Source organism: Leuciscus leuciscus, assembly GCF_965113295.1.
Source record: "Leuciscus leuciscus genome assembly, chromosome: 5".
NCBI classification, from domain to species: Eukaryota; Metazoa; Chordata; class Actinopteri; order Cypriniformes; family Leuciscidae; genus Leuciscus; species Leuciscus leuciscus.
This window is the reverse complement of record NC_138729.1, coordinates 33,288,779-33,306,635: the sequence shown is the minus strand read 5'-3', so window position 1 is coordinate 33,306,635 and position 17,857 is coordinate 33,288,779. Positions and strand designations below refer to the sequence as shown.

The following is a 17,857-nucleotide window of genomic DNA, read 5'->3' as shown; positions in this document are numbered from 1 at the left end:
GTTATTGATTTCTATGGGGAGGATGAAGAGAATTTTTTTCTGTAAAGAAAAATCTCCAGCCACCATAAAACAAGACTGCAATCAATTCAGAAAGAAAATGAGGGGAGTCAAGGGATGCCTGCAGCACATTGCTGATTTTATTACAGGTAAATTCAGACTGAATGTATTTTTAATACCTGTTACATCCCTGTCCGGTCCTATTCTGGTTTAATTCTGGTTGGTTTAAGCTTGTCAAGTAGTTTTTCCAGTCTGACCAGCTAAATAAGTGTCCAAAATGAGCCTGCTAAACCAGCAATGACCAGGCTTGAACCACCCAAGACCAGCCAACCAGCTTATGCTGTTTTTAGCTTCTTTTTTTCTAGCATAGTGGATGATGACTGATTTAAATAAAAATAAAAAAAACATAATTTTTTTATTACGTATAATTATATAATGTGAAAACCCCCATTACGTCTTTGTGTGTGCAAACCGATGTTTCTTTTTTTTTTTTTTTACAGCACCCTGATTTATGTCACTTGTATAGAAGGGTATATGAAATACCGTAATACTAAATTCAGCACAGATTATGTAAGATAGGGTTTGGTCTGAATTATTTGGGACTATAAAACAATACTAGTAGGCCTATACATTACATGCCATTGACCTGTTGGATTGGTTCTGTAACACACACCAGATTGCTGTCCCTTCTGCCTCTGTAAATCTAATCCTCATTGACTGTATTGATTCTACTGTGCTTGAAGGATTTCTCAGTTTCGCCAACCAGGAATGCCATGAAACATGCAGGGGAATAGAACAATGTGTTTAAATACAGCTGCTTTACTGGTCTTACTGAATAGCTCTATCTCTATACTGAGTGTAGAGTACAACAGACATTTCTTATCTGCTTTAATTGCCAATTAGGTGGCTGTTCTCCAAATGTAAGCTGATAGATCCAGTATTTATCATTTTTAGTGCACCAAAGCCAGCCAGTCGCAGGGGCTGCTGAGAGCTGAATGTGAGTGAATAATTCTGAGGTTATACATCTATTGGCGGCACTTCAGCAGTGCTCAGTCGCTCCTGGTGAGTGTGAGAGAAGATGCAGTGAGCTTCCTGTGTCTCTGTGAGTTTGTTAAACTGATAACGCATAATCAGCCTTTATTAAAATGCAAGCAAGAATCAGACTGATCTGTCAGTCAGTAGGCTATGTTGTCAGATATATGCTAACCAACGATAGAGTTGAGCTGTGAGTGCAAGACAGTTTGTGGTAGTCTTTTTGTGAATATTTTACTAGCTCTTTCAGAACAGTGTCTTGCAGACAGCTATATGAATATTATATATGACACCATAATTCTTACTAAATATGACTACAACAATGACAGATTCATTTTGTACTTAATTTTGTCACAACGTCAGCACTACACCGCCTTTTATCATGAGGCTGAAAGTTGTGTTTATAGGCTGATCAGAGATGAAAAACCCATTGCCCTCTCAGTTACAGTAATGTCGACGTTAAAAATGCTATTGCGACCCTTTTTTATTTCAATAATTTTAACTTTATTGTTCTGATTAAAAGTGCTTTTCCCGTTAGCTTAATGCTAATGTAGTAAGCTGTTAAATTGCTAACCAAAGGAGGACTGAAAACACAAAGAACATGAAAGGTTTAATTTGACCATTTTAACTTCAGTTATATTATGTGATATGCAATTTAAAATACATATATTTTCATGGTTAAGAAAAAAACAACTGTAATGCAATATTCTAGGATTTTGTGAGGGGAATGAATCTTGCATTACAAAGCATTTCTGTGTGAAGCAGGATGTTCAATGAGAAAAAAAATGTAGGGAGGGACTTGATTTTATCTGGAATGCAGTGGATTGAAGAAAGTGGGCGTTACATACTTGAATGTAGCCAGACCTGAACATGTGTCTGCTAAAACAATGCCTTATTGATTAAGATCCAAAAGCCCACCTCAATTATGTCAGTTTTAAAAGAATTGATATGATTTGGATAAAAATTTACTTTGTAGTCTTTAAAGTCAGCATGAAATGAAAATTGTTGTTTATTAAATGTTATTGATCTTATTGTGTACAACATCTATGCATGTTTAATTTTTTTTTTAAACTTGTCATTTTCAATCAAAATGTCAGAACTTGATTTTCAGGTGATGTGTCATATCATTTAGTCCTTTCCAATTATTTAGTCCACTTAAACCCCGGCCCGTTCTTAAAGGGATAGTTCACTATGAACATCATTGGTTCTTGCTGAAGCTCAAATGTTCTGCGTAACACATGAGAATGAACTCATTGGTTCTTGATGAATGTTTATTGTGAATAAAAGACTAAGTTCAATCTCTTCATCATATAAAGCGATACTGTCTCTTCAGAAAATTTGGACTAAACCTCTTGATTCATATGGATTCGTTTTACGATCTTTTTATTAACTTTTTGAAGTGTCAAATTGGTAGTTGGGCGATTCCAGTTTAGGCCTAACTGCAAGGACAAACAGCCTGCAAAATCAATCTTCATGGAGAAAGCCATTGTCCTCAGGTTAACATCCTGAGAAAACCTGGGGTACAGCTGTGTGAAAGGCAGGATAAATCTGGCAATGGTAAACTAGTAAACTTTGATCAAAGTTGAGTTGATGTAATATTTAACATAACATATGTAACATGGACAGAAAAACAGTGTAAGTTCAAGCAGAAAGTGTACTTTATCTAATTCATCTTAATAAAATTCTGGTTGAATCCCAGTTCATGTTTTGCTTTGTTCCTAATTTGGTATAGTTATGAGTCATGCGTTGTGTATGGTTCACAAAACTGGTAATAGGACTTCCATGCAGGCAGGGTGGCCATCTAATATTATCTGTTCTATAAACTTAAAGGTGCATTTTTGAGTCTGGTATGTTCATAAACTGAAAGCCAGCAAAAGTACAAAAAAATACCACAGGTATATTTTTCAAATTTATTTGCCAAATGTAGAAGACAAAGGAACTCCTACAAGTGTGCAGTTATAACGTGCGTAACGTGGACGGAAAAAATTAAACAATCCGGCAAGATTGCCTCTGTAACACAAAATAATACCATTTCATGAAAACTGGCAGAGAATAGAACAAGTTCATAACACATTAAAATAACCTGTTATCAAACTATCAAATTTAAAGATCATACATCGTGAATGAAATAACATTTGTAACGTGGGCAGATAAAATGAGTAATTCTGCTGAATAGAGCACCAATAACTCTTTATGCAAAGTAACCCTGAATATTTGTTAACTAAAGGACAATTAATTTACTGCAGAAGTAAATGGAAGGCAGTTGAGGATGAGTAAAAAATACGCAGAAAACAACGTTCGAAGTTGGACAGACTGAAAATTTGTGCAGAATCTGTCAAAATGTAAAACCACCATTCATGCATGCTCTTTCACGATGAACACGACGCTTTCGGTCCGAAACCACTCGCAATCATCCGACTCGAACACTCTTTTATCCTTTCTCACCACAATGATCCTATTTAATGTTTACTTAACTAAAGTTTACCACGTTCGTATCATTTTAACGTTCGTAAACTTTTGGACAGAATCCACAAACTTACCCACATTCGTCGAAATCCGTGAAATCCTGTTAACTCTTCCTTCCACGCAGAGCGACCGTGACCTAGACAATCTTATTTCTGACATGAGAACCGTTGAGACATTAGGAGATGGAAATTCAGCGGCAGAATAAAATGTAGGCCTATACGAGCGTTATGATTTTTGGACAGAAAATCTCGGCCCCCGTTTTATCCCGATTTATTAACAATTTATCATGTAGCAACGCATATGAGAATTTAACCCACACAAGATGTTTTTATCGTTTTTCTACTTATAGAATTACATGGAAAAATTATATCTCTGCTTCCTTTAGAATCATAGTTTAACGTGCGTAACTGCTTGGACAGAAAGTGTAACGAACGTTAGTAAATGTTTCCATTGCATCGTGGTGGATTAAGGGAATTATACTTTCAGTGTTAGTACTAGTATTTTGTAGAAGACACACCAAAATAAATGTTATGCGCCAAAATTCAGGATTTTATTAAAGGAAATGAAAGAAATGACTTAGGAAAAATCCAGATGCACTGAATGTCCCACCACGACATCCGCAATTTGTGGGGACGGAAATAAAATAAAGTCTCATTACACGATAATTCCAAGGCTTAGTGGGATAAAAGTAACTTTATTATTTCTTACATCTATCTTTAACAAAATAGTAAAAAAAAAAAAAAAAAATGACAACAACTGGGTATTATTCAATCTATATTGTTCATTACACTCCTTGTGGACAGAAACTGTGGAATTGCCCGTAGTTACGTAGACTGTCAATGGAGGGACAGAAAGCTCTCAGATTTCATAAAAAAAATCTTCATTTGTGTTCTGAAGATGAACGAAAGTCTAATGGGTTCGGAACAACATAAGGGTAATTAATGACAGAATTGAACATTTTGGGGTGAACTAACCCTTTAAATTTGACCTCAAGCTCGTATTCAGATCTGCCTCCTTTCAATCGACAATCAACAGACAGAAGCAAGTCACTGCCCCAAATTTTTTTCTTTTTCGATAATCGTTTTTACTCAGATGTACATCACAATCGAGAAATACCTTGCTACGTCTTCTGATGCATTGTGACTTTAAAATGAGGACCAGCAAATCGTGTAATGAAAGTGTTTTGTTTTTTTACATGTTGACTTCAGAGGACAACACAATATGGAGCAGTGTTGTGTGCAGACTTGTCTCATTGCCAGGGGGGAAATGCAGCAATGTCACCTCTGCTTTGGGTTAACACTGATTCAGCAATAAAAGACACTGGAGAATACTGTGCTGTAGCGTAGCACTCCTCCTCCTCTGTGCATACACAAACACACACGCACACATCTCACCTCTAGTTCCTCTTTCTGCTAGTGGAGCGTGAGTGAGCGAAGCCATAGTGTTTACTACTGTCAGAGACTTGAGAGACAATCAGAGAGACGCGTGAGAGGGTGGTACGGGGGCACAAAAAGAGAGTTGATGAGGACCTTTGTTGTGCTCCTGTCACATATTTCGGAGGGTGGGAGAGAAGCACAGAGAACTGGAGTGTAACAACGTGTCAGGAGGCAAGAAATTTGAAGAGGCTGCGTGAAAAACAAGAGAACAAACCTTTGAAAGTAAGTGTAGTTGGGACATTTTAAGACATTACAAACCCAAATAAACATTGAAATTATCTTGCTAACATTTTATAATAAGATTAGGTTGCATGAACTAACAGTGAATGCTATTTTTAAAGCATTTTTGATTGTTATTGTCATTTTCTACATGTATAAATTAACATTGGATAATGTATTATGAAAGAACATGAATTAACAATAGAACGTTTCTGAATTAACGATAACCTGGAGTAATAGTTTCTGTAAACAATTGCTGTTCATTGTATATGATACATAATGAATACACTAATGTTAACAAACTGAACTTTATTGTAAAGTTTTACCATTATCCTATTACAGTTTAAAGGGGTGGTATAATGCCCTTTTCACAAAGATGTAAAATAAGTTTCTGATGTCCCCAGAGTGTGTATGTGAAGTTTTATTTCAAAATACCCCACAGATATTTTTATATAGCATGTTCAAATTGCCACTGTTTGAGAGTGAGCAAAAACACACAGTTTTTGTGTCTGTCCCTTTAAATGCAAATGAGCTGCTGCTCCCGGCACAGGGGGCGGAGCTAGAACAGCTTGTGTCCTTTTACCTTACTCTGACATGCACTGAAAATGTCTAAAACGTTTAGCCTTTTATGTTCAAACCGGATTCAGACAAAAATGGAGAGACTCAAGAAGTGACAGCATAGAAGCAACAGGATATTTCTGAGTGGTTAGTTGATGAATTTATTTAATTTAATTCATATTCTGTCTTGATAATCTATAAATCGTGTTCCAGGGGCGGGGTTTATGTAAATTTTAGGGTTAAGTGATGTCACTAACCCAGGAGGAATGACATCTAGTCCCTACCAACCGTTTGTTGTAGTCCTTAAAAAACAATTTTTTTAAAAGCAAATATCTCCCTTTGCTTTGAACTTTGAGCGTCGTAAATTTGCAGATGTTGTTTATGCACAACATTACACACTAACTAAAGTTAGAAAAGTGAAATCATAATCAACCACCCCTTTAATATAGACCCATATGAAATTAATTCAGATCCTGCATAATGCAACATGACGCCTGTTTGACTTAATCAAATTTTCATGTTCAGCATGCTTGTGAGAGCCATTTGTTTTGCTAGATTTTGCTGTTTAGATTCCAGCTCTGCACATTATTTCTAGCAAGGTTTTATTCTGATCAGCAGTGAACTAGAACAAAGCTTGCAATCACCACCCTGGTATTTTGTATAAACAAGAATTGTGTGATTGCGCACGTACTGAAGCATAAGTCTTTTATTCCTGCCGTTGTCATCTTTTGATGAAAGTCGAGATTACTGTGCATTTGTGAGGTGAATTAGTCTGCTTACAGACTCCACATCATGCATCCTTTGTAATCCTTGACTTAATTCTGCAGGCTTTGTGATCTCTCTGTGTATTGAGATAAAGACAGGGGTCTTTTGTCATCACGGGGATCTGCATCAGAACTCCAGTGATGCAGCCTATATGGCATGCCTCAGTCATACACGTCCCTCTTATCCCTAGCAATTCCACCATGAGTGTTCAGTATAAGACCAGGATTTATGCGTGGGTTTCTGACATTGTATTTGAAAAATGTACATCATAATTTCCTTTTGTACAACTAAATGTCCTGACAATGTAGAACTTACATAATGGAACGCCTTTTTAGGATTATAAAATGCGTAATTTCAATTCTGACTTTTGATTGGTCATTTAGTGGTGCAAAATACAATACAATACAATACAATACAATGCAGTACAAAACAGCTATATTTAATGAATGAACCATTATTTTTGTTATCCATCCTGTTATGTAAGGTTCTATATCTTTTCAATTGCCTGGTATTTGATATTTAAATGTTTTTACCCATTTTAAGATTTAGATAACTTTTACCATCATCTAGCACTACTTCAAAGGAATAACAAAATATATTATGGCAAAGATTTGACCCATTAAGATGAATACTATTCCTTTAAGAGCACTGCAAGTTGCTGTTACTGTTGATTGTAATGTCACAATGAAATATGTGCAGTAAACCGTTTCAGATCTCTCTTGTATAATAGCCAATTAATCATTCAGATCTATTGGCTATTAGTTACGAGAATAATATATATATATATATATATATATATATATATATATATATACTATTAATATTATAAAACAGTTGAGACGATATCCTGTTTTTAGTCAGTCCTTATACTGTCAAAACAGTGTGAACTGGCTCTTCTGTGGAATAAGGTATTCCAGAAACCCAGAGGTTTGTTCCACTGTATTTGGTTTAGTGATGCTTGAGTGTGTTTCCCCAGTATACACATGAGAATAAAGCAGTCATCTAGGACAGGTCTCATCAACTGCAGCATGTGTCTTGAGCAGCAAATCACATTTGTGATTATTCTCTCAGTCTGCCTGTGTCTAATTGTCCATGACTTTCCTGTATTTTGCTTTCATATAAGGCTTGTTTGTATATTCTTTGGAAAGATTGAAAGATAAGCTAACTATTCTTTCTGCTTTCTTAAATTAGTTTTTTCCCACCTATTCCCATGTTTCTATCTTGATTGTGCAATGCAAAGCTACAAGTAGGGTTGCCAACTGTCCCTTATTAGCCGGGACGTCCTGTATATTGGCCACAGCCCAACCTCTACATTGAGAATTAATCATTCTTTTGGGACAAATCATTGTTTGATTTGCGAACAGAATCCTCTGCTGTCTGGTCGCTCCCTATGAAGGTAAAAGAGTTGCAAAACTCGAGAACACGTAGATGTGAGTTTGAGAACTTGTACAATAAATATTCGTACTTCTATGAATTTCACATCTACGTGCTCTCGAGTTTTGCTACTCTTTTACCTTCATACTCCCGGTTCGATCCAGACTCGCGCTAACGGCAAATCCCTTTCACTGTCCGCTTTTTGATTTCGGCAAATGAGTTTTGGTGAATTCAAACAACGTGATTTATTGTTCATGAGTCCAACATCCATCCAGCCACGCAAGAAAACATGAAATCTACCTGAGGGAATAATATGATGATGTGATTTGCTGCTCAAGAAACATTTCTGATTATTATTAATGTTTTTTTTTTTTTTAATTCATCTTTGATGAATAGAAAGTTCAAAGAAGATTTATCTGAAATAAAAAAGCTTTTGTAACATTATAAATATCTTTACTGTCACTTTTGATCAATTTAATGCATCCTTGCTGAATAAAAGTAGGCTATTACTGTCTTTAATTTTTTTCAAATGTGTATAATGTTACAAAAGCTTTCTATTTCAGATACATGCTATTATTTTCAACTATGGTTTGTGTTTAATGTGACTTTTTTTTTTTGTATGACCTTAAAATTTGTTTTAAAATTAAATTGTACATAAATAGGTTAAGCAAAAAAAAAAAAAAGTGTTTGTCTGAGATAGGGGTGGAGCCGAACCCGAATACGGTATTCGGAAAGCACAAATAATGTGTTTTTTACGAATACTTATTTCGAACAAATACTTTTAAAAATATTTGTATTCGGGAACAAGAAAAACTTTATATCAAAAAGCTACGTTTCCTCATGAGACATGGCGACCGGCGGTGCTGCTGATGTGGTGGCTGAAATATTTTGGATTAGGCTAATGTCACGTTGTCATAAGGGGTAGTTCACATAGCGCGTTTTTTGCGCGTGCAGATTTCAAATGTAGGCGCGCGGCAAGCGCGCTGCATAGCAACGACAGACGCCACGGGAGGGCAAGCGCTTGTGGAAAGGAGAAAGCGTGCGAACTGCGCTCTTCATGATTACGAAGTATCAGCAAAGAATTAATTGATTTCTAGCCCTTGCATTAGCTTTAGATATATTTATGGAGATGAGAAATGAAATAAAAAAGCCGTCATTTTGTCATTAATATCAGTCCGTCAGAAAAGCAGTTCTAGGCTTATTCTTGGCTGGATAACTCTTAGCAGGTTTAAAAAGCTCTTTTAAAATTAAATATGAATGCAGTTTTGGATTAAATATAAGTACAGTCAAGTCAAATAAAACATGTTTTATCTCCTGTTTGGTAACACTACAATAAGATACCATTCATTAACATTACTTAATGCGCATCTAACATCAACACATTGAGTGAACAATATATTTTTACAACATTAATGTTTGTGAATGTTATTTAATACAAACACTTGATTGGTCATGTTTGTTCACTTCATTCATTGTGCATTAAATAATGTTAACATAAATAATGTTAACTTTTGATTTTAAAAATGTATTTTTAAATGAACCCCAAGGAGAATAATTGCGACAGTATATAGCCTAACTATTGTTTATTGTTAGGTCATTTTATCTATTGTTATCTAACAAATGTAATATTAATGTAGTGTTTTTAATACTACAGTTTCCATCTTTGTAACCGTGATATAAACTTTAATATATGTAAATTTAATCTAAATTAAGCTTTACCGAAATTGTTACCGAGAACCGTGGATGTTCACAGGTATTGGTACCGAATACTGAAATTTTGGCACCGTGACAACACTAGTAGCTCTGTTAGCTTGGTAATTTAGACAATATGCTGTTGACAGAGTAACATTAACGTAGGTAATGGCTGTTATGTTATTTTCTTTTCAATGACGTTCCTTGTTACATGTTCATTGCTGGATTTATGGAAAAACATCAACCAATATTGCATATCCATAATTATTATAATTGATATATAATTAAAGAATACTTACACTATAACGTAAATTAGAAGTGTAACGCAAAAAAAAATGGATTTTTACACCTATTTTGAAATTTACTCGAATACAAATACAAATACAAATACTTTTCCTCTCTCAACAAATACAAATACAGATACAAATACCGGCTGCTTTGCACACCCCTAGTCTGAGAACCTTTTAAACGCATACAAACCTGAAATGACACTGTGTGATACAGTACAAATATTTTGAGTGTCCCTTATTTTCCTGTAAAGAACCACAATTGTCCCGTATTTTTCTTTTCTGAAGTTGGCAACCCTATAGCTACAAGGATATGTAAACCTCCCCAAGCATTCATGTAAAATCAGTCTGTAATTGTACCTGCACGGCAGAGCCAGAGCTTATTCAACCTGGTGCTTATCAGTTTGCGGTGAGATTGTATCTCATGCCCTTGAAAAGGTCACAGATATACAGTTTGTGTTCCTGCCCCCTGCTGAGTGTGTCAAAGGGCACAATCACATTGTCTGTCTATGGCCCCTTTACACCTGGCATTAGCATTCCATGTCTGGATAACATCTGAATGTTACTTTGCTGGATTGTATTTATCTCCACTTACCTGTGCAAAATTTAAAATGGCACATAATGCATCAGAGGCTGTGCTAACATAATGTTACCTCATTTACCAGAGTTTAAAAGCATTGGGGGATGATTCACAAGGCTTTTCATAATTTTGTCAGGTAAAATAATATCTATCTATTGCTTGTTTTAGATAGAAATTGGCCAGTCACACTTCATTTTTTTGTTCTGTTGACTTCCACTCTTACGTATGTGAATGCAGGAGACCAAACACAAGCTCAAGTGAATTTAGCTGTGATCCAAAGTTGCGAGTGACCAGCAATTTCATATCACATGAAGACATGTGACCAACAGAACTTTACATCATGACGTAACAGCTGAATTAAAAGAACACAAACTTTGCTGCATTACAAGAAAGTGAACTTAAGTTGATTTATTCTATTTGTATTATGTTGAATTTATGTCTTTAAAAAATGTCATATAACATGACCGTTGTAGTGTCCAAAGAAATGTTGCGTACTCAAATACTGGTGTGACCGCTGCTTAAAGGATGCTTATAGCGATTAGAAGTGAAGAAAAGAGAAAACATTAAAAACTAAAATAAATCTCTTTAAATGCTGAATTTATGCATCACGTAAAAAATAATTGATGACGGTCTGTTGAATTATTAGAAAATAATGCACACCCAAGGTGGTAATACCACAGACTGTAAAAAATATGGACAAAGCGTCTGTGACGTCACCCATAAACTTTCTGAAGAACGGGTTTGAAGCCGTTTATGGGGGGTATGGGCGGCGCCATCTTGGGAAATCTTGGGAAATCCTAACCCCGTGGCGTATCCAGGACATTTTTACTGGGGTGGCCAAGATGGGACACAAAACTAGAGTGGGGTGGCCATATATACTATAAAGTAATGTTATGTAAACCTTTAAACTCTTATGAACAATAGAGGATTTTAATAATAGTAACAAAGTGCAAACTTTATTTTTAAATAATGGTACTATTTCATAAAATGTAAGATACAGTCACAGGCCTATTTAGGAAATGTGTTTACTATAGTCTGTTATTAATTGCCATAGTGGGGGATATGACTCATTGGCCATTAACTTGTCCAAAAATGCATTTGTGTTTATCTGCAAAAAGGTTTACATACACTAGATTGCAGCCTAGGCTACTGTTAATGTAAATATAATGTTAGTGGTTTGTTTTTAAAGTCTACATTAGAGACCTGCGCGGGACGGATTTCTCACTTAATAATTCCTAAAAAGCTGACATCTCAGTTCATCGCCATCTCACAAATCTCTGTTATTATCAATGAAACTGGCTGCATAATTAATCTTTCATATTATCTACACTTTGTTTGATATAATAGATGATTTGCCAGTATGCAGAATTCAGCACTGAACAAAAAGTCCATTTTGAGTGGTGAGGGAATTCTATCTTAATTGCATCTGATTGGCCATTGCGTTCAAGAAATCAACACATATGTCTGTGATTGGTTACATTGTTCAACGCTGCAAACATGTTATAAATAGAGACTCTGGCCTGTAAATCGTTTCTATTTTGTTTTAGTTGTTCTTGTTGCTTTTGTGCAACAGATGAATGACAATTTATTCGTTTTTATTTGTTCAATTTATAGATAATTCTATTTTGCGGGAGTCCCGACTCCCGCGAATCGACACACGAGTGCATTACCGCCCGCGCCCGCACTCGGCCATCAGATCTATATTCCAGTGCCGCACTCTGTTGCGTTGGGTCCCGACCATACCTCTCAATCGACTGATTCCAGCGTTTTTATCGTTGTTGTATTGTTGCAACTGTGTGACCGTCCTCTTGTTTCACGGACCAGCAGCAGCAGGTGCACCGTGCAGCGCGCGTGCTCTTATCTCATGGGTCATCTGACCTGCATGGCCAAACGTCAGCTGAGCAGAAATCAGCTCTCACAGTCTCAGTACGACCGATACTGTGTTAGTTAAAAATGTGAAACTGGCCCTAAATCAGTTGATCAGCTGTCATCACTGATTGACAACATTTCTCGTTTCTTGTGTTGACGAACTTGACCTACCTATCAGATCTGGGGTGGCCACAGGGGTGGCCAATGAGCTTTCAGGGGTGGCCCCGGCCACCCCAGGCCACCCCCTAGAATCGCCATTGACCCCGCCCACCTTCTGACGCAACGCGCGTCACTCGCTCGCTCTGCTACTTCGGTTATCTCTGTGTATATTTAGGCAACGAAATATGTTATAAAACACCATACTAACTCTTTTCGTTTTCATTTAAAGAAATGTTAAACATTATAGCCACACAAATGTGGTTCAGGCAACGCGTATTGATTATATTCACTGCACAAAACGTTTGCCTATTTATAAAAAAACAAACAAAATATAAAACACAAACCTGCCTCTTTTCGTTTTAAATATAATATAAAAATATTAAACATTTTAATATGGTCCAGGCAATTATGTGCATTTGTACTAAACAACAGATGTTGCAGTAAACAACATTACAGATCATCTTTGTTGTATTAAAATTTTAAATGACAAAACTCAACCCAGTCTCTTTTTGTTAAATTTCAGTTTTATCAATATTAGCTATTATAAAAGTATAAGTAAAAGGTACAAGAAGCTATACAAATAAAGCAAACAATTCTGTCAGACATACAAAGTCAGCGCTCGATCTAGTCTAATGGTAAAGTTAAATAGCTTATAAACTTATGAAACTTCCCCTCAGCCAAACCGATTGGCCAGGGAACAAATTATAGATTTACAAGACCAAAAATCGCCCGTTAGATATACACAAGACGAATTATATCTCATTTTTAACCACTACAGAGACGTCAGAGTCAGCGGCAAACGTCAGAACGACTAGCCGAGGAAAGGCTGTTCCAGGCGGGGTACATGAACGCCGAGCGCCCGGTCATCGCTGGATCTCACAACTGGATACAATTTTCATAAATCTTTATAAATAAACCACAGATTTGAGCTTTAAACAACTACATTCTCGCCTGAAAAACTCTTAAAACTACATTTCATGATACAGAAACAGTAGTATTATATGTCAACTGTATTAAAAAATGGCACTTCTTATGTTGTCATTCTCCGTGGCGCTGCCTTGTCAGCTGTCAATCAAGCTGTCAATCAAAGTTAACCACGCCCTTATTGTCATACATTTTATATCTAAATACGATCTAAACTAACGAGTTAGAAAAAAATTCACAGCCCTCATGGTTGTCAGGCACTCGGAACCTATCGAAAAATACAATAAAAGTCCATGGGACCAACCTGTAAAAACATGAATTTATACTGTGAAAACAGACATTTTAACATGGGGGCTATGGACATTTGCTCCCTTTTGGGACCTCGCCCTAGCGGATTTTCGATGTATTGCAGTTTTTCGCACTTCCGGGTAGGCTTCATTTTTCAGATCAGAATGTTGCCGCTTGGGTAATACACGTTGTTTTGGAATTAGCAACGGAGGCGTGGGATAAGACGCATAAGAAAGTAGTCCTGCGCTCTTGTGTAAATGCGCTCAGTTATTAATAGTTATTAGAGGGAGAGAGATTAAGTATGTTTGAATTACCTAAATCTGTGCATCTCTCAACAGTGTTCCGCAGCAGCGTCTCTACTAATAGCGAAACTGTTAGTTTTTCTGCTTTAAGAACAGCGCTGTTATTACCTCACTAGTGAGAAATGTCATGAACTGTAGCTTTGAAGTTGTTAAACTATTTTACTGATAAAATCGTCAGAGCTGCGCTGAGAACACGTTTCTGTGCGGGTGTGTGTCCGTACTGTATGTGTGTGCATTTGAGTGAGAGAGAGAACGGGAGAAAGAAATTACGTGATGTTCGTACATAATAAAATTTACTTTTGTGGCAAAAACATGTAAATAATTTGTCATTTTTATCCTCGACCTCTTGCTTACTATATTTATTTGGTTATTTTGCTGTTGTTGGCTGTAAGGACCTTTGAAATAACTGAAATCATTTGGCGAAGTGATATGGAACTGTAATGCGGTCAAGACCTGCCTGGAACTAATTTAGCCGTGCGTTTCCCTGAAAATGATTGCACACCTTAGAACATTAGTCAACTAATCAGATTCAAGCATTCAACAACCTCGTAGTATAAAAGATTATAATTTACAGTAAGAAAATGGATGCCCGTCGGTATTTGATAAAGATTACATGTAACAATGTCGTAAAATCATTACTCTTTTTAAAGATTAACTTTAGGTAATTTACAGTAAATGCAGATAAATCAGCTTATATATATATACAACCAATACTGATAAAAAAGTAAATAGTACAGATATATCATGCATCCCTCTACACATTAATATTTACACCTTTGTCAAAGGTTGTCAGAATCCACCCCTGACCACCTCCGAAAGTTTAAGATCACAAAAAATGCATATTAAGTGTGCTTTTACAATTGAGCGTTTGTTTTGGAACCTTGTGCGTTTTCTCCCATGGTTTGGTTCGTTTAGGCACACTGTATGTGAACATGGCAATCGCCCTCAGATCCGCACCAAAACAATCACTCTGAGACCGCGGGCCGATTCCAAACAAACTCTGAGGCGGTTCACTTGAGGTGTGAAAGCAATCCGACCCAACGGACCAATTCATAATGGGAAATGTTCTATATATCTATAGCAGTAGTGTCTGATTCTGTGAGTGAGAACATTAGTTATCACAGTTGAAAACCAAAAGAGCACCTCTTCATCTAGGTGTATTCACACCTGTCTTGTTTGGTTCGATTGAATCGAACTCAAGTTGGTTTCCCCCCTTGGTGCGGATCTTTTGGGCAGGTGTGAATACAGCAGTTGCACTCGGGTATGGACCAAACAACCGTACTGAGACCCAGCTGAAGAGGTGTTCTCAGTCTGGTTCCAAACGAACTCTGGTACAGTTAGAATTTCTGTCCAATGAACGGATGACCTTAGCACACATGTGGTTTTGTTTACAAATTTTGGTTCACTTGCAAAAAGGGCAGTGTGAAAGTGAACAACACCAAACAAAAAAAACAACAACATTGTATTTGGTCCAGACAAAAGCAAGTGAACTAGCGGATTCCTGCTCTAGCTGCATTATAACATTCGTATAGTGTTTGCGTGTGTCTTGACCATGATCTTGACACAGTAATCCAAACAGCACTGGGAGATCCAGAGAGAGAGAGAGAGAGAGAGCGCATTTGAATTTACTGCAGTATTAATACGAATGTAGTATATAATTTAACAGCGGGAATGACGGCTACATTCATATAGTGTTTGCGTGTCTTGACGGTTACAAATAAAGCCGCAATAAGCGAACCTGTCAATTATATTGATGGATGACTCAGAGGAAACACTGACCAATAAGAGGACAGTTACTCGCATGTGATTTTCATGAAAACATTTTGGTACGCTTTGAAAGGTTGCCTTGTAAAAGCGAACCGAACCAAGAAGAAAATTCCACATTGTAACAAATTAAGTCACTGCTTCGGAACAAAACAAACGATCTATAGGTGTGAAAACGTAATAGACCTACTAAGTGTAAAACTATCTGTCTTTGTCAGGTAAAAAAATAATAGAAAGACCATTTCTGGGTGGCGCTGTGTAGTGCAAAAACAGTGCATCAAAACAAAAAGCAGGGTTTGTTTCAGATTCTTTGTGATGCAAGCCAGAAGACAGTTTCAGAGTTCAGTGGCAGTGAATTTTTTGTCTGTGTGTGGAGTTAAGAACCCTGCTATCAGCCCTGCGCCCCACTAGTCACTGTCTCCAGGCTCTTCTGAGCTTCCTTTAAAGAGAGAGAGAGAGCGAGAGAGCGAGAGAGAGAGAGAGAGAGAGAGAGAGCATCAGAGGTCTGTGGAAACACTCAGATTTTAACACAATGCTAATGCTAATCCCTCAGCCTGAGGATTCCCCCAAATATTTATCACCATTATGCATGCATGAGAAAAAAAGAGAGGGAGGGAGGGAGGAAGGAATGGAAGGAATGGAAGGATAGGATAGGGTGAGTGAGACATTCAGTTGCCTCATTTTTGTGTCAAGTAATGTTTTAAAACTAGTGTGAGGTCAAGTCAGTAATAAGCCAGATCAGTTTTAATATGTAAAAGCAATGTTAAAAATTCAAATAATAGTATTTAAAGGTTTCAGGGAATGTCAATGAAGCAAATTAGTTTTTCAAATGCATGTTTTTATATTTCACTTATTAACCCGTTTCTTTGTTTCTCTTAAAAAAAAAATTCACCGGAAGTAGTAGGACATAAGGGTACTTTTCACCTATACTGTTTTATGTACTAATGAATTTGGACATATACTCAGCTCACATACTGTACTGTTTTTTGCCTACTATATAGTATGAATGTAAGTAGCCATATTCAAATGCAGGGAGTCACTTGTCACCATAATGTAACCTGCAGTAAGTATCACAAATTCTCCACCTCAGACTGGTGTCACGATCGCTGGGTGTATAATAAAGCGCATGACTAAAGGAATAGGGAACTATAACAGTTACTCGGGAGATAAATGTGAACCCAACCATTAAACACTGGCGATACTGGATAAAGGAACAGAATGATACTCTGAAAAACATGGGAAGTGTAATCAAGGGGAACAGAAACTGATTAACAGCCAGGGAAACTAACTAGGAACTCAGGCAGGCAAAACAGGAACAGAACACAGTGAAAACAAAAACAAAACAGAACATACTTGTTACAACTAGACAGTCTGTCTGGAACCTGCAAACACTGATGAGTGCTGTTGGGCTGTATATGAGCACTCAGCCAATCAAATTCAAGTACTGGAAGTAACATATGAAATTCAGAATATTCACACTACAATTCAAAAGTTTGGAGTTAGTCATTTTTTTTAAAATTTTTTTTTAAAGAAATAATACTTTTATTCAGCATTACATTGATCAGTAGACAGCAAAGACTACTAAATTTTTACATAAGATTAAACAATTCTAATAAATACTGTTTTTTAAATTTACTTTTTTATTTATTAAAGAATCATGATTTTTTTTTTTCTATCTCACTTTCCACAAAAATATTCAGCAGCACAACTGCTTTCAACATTGATATAAAGAAATGTTTCTTGACACGAAGTCAGCATATTCGAATGATTTCTGAAGAAGGATCTTGTGACACTGAAGACTGAAGGAATGATTCAGCTTTGCCGTCACAGGAATACATTACATTTTTAAAAATATAGTATTATAGAATACAGTTAATTTAAATTGTGATAATATTTCACAATATTATCATTTTTGGTCAAATAAATGCAGCCTTGGTGAGCATAAGGGACTTCTTTCAAAAACATTTTTTTTGTACTTTTCAAGACTTTTGAGCGATAGTATTTAATGCATAATTCTTGAGACATCATTACATAACAATCCTCATTCATTGTTTTTGAAATACATTTAGAGTCATATACACACATTTGCCGGTGTACTTTTAACAGCAGGAGCCTCCTGTACACTGATTGAATCATGGGTTTCAG

General features: G+C 36.4%; 1 protein-coding gene across 3 annotated transcripts in view; it reads left to right on the top strand.

Annotated features, from left to right (window-relative positions):
- Window positions 1-17,857, top strand: part of camkk1a (calcium/calmodulin-dependent protein kinase kinase 1, alpha a) — a 130,895-nt gene that overhangs the window by 1,276 nt on the left and 111,762 nt on the right. The window contains exon 1 of one of the 3 annotated variants that reach the window (XM_082170659.1): window positions 4,594-5,153. The exons of the other annotated variants lie outside the window; for them this stretch is intronic. The gene's annotated coding sequence lies outside the window, so the exon portion shown is untranslated. Of the gene's footprint in view, window positions 1-4,593; window positions 5,154-17,857 lie in introns of those variants that run through there. 3 annotated transcript variants of the gene reach the window in all.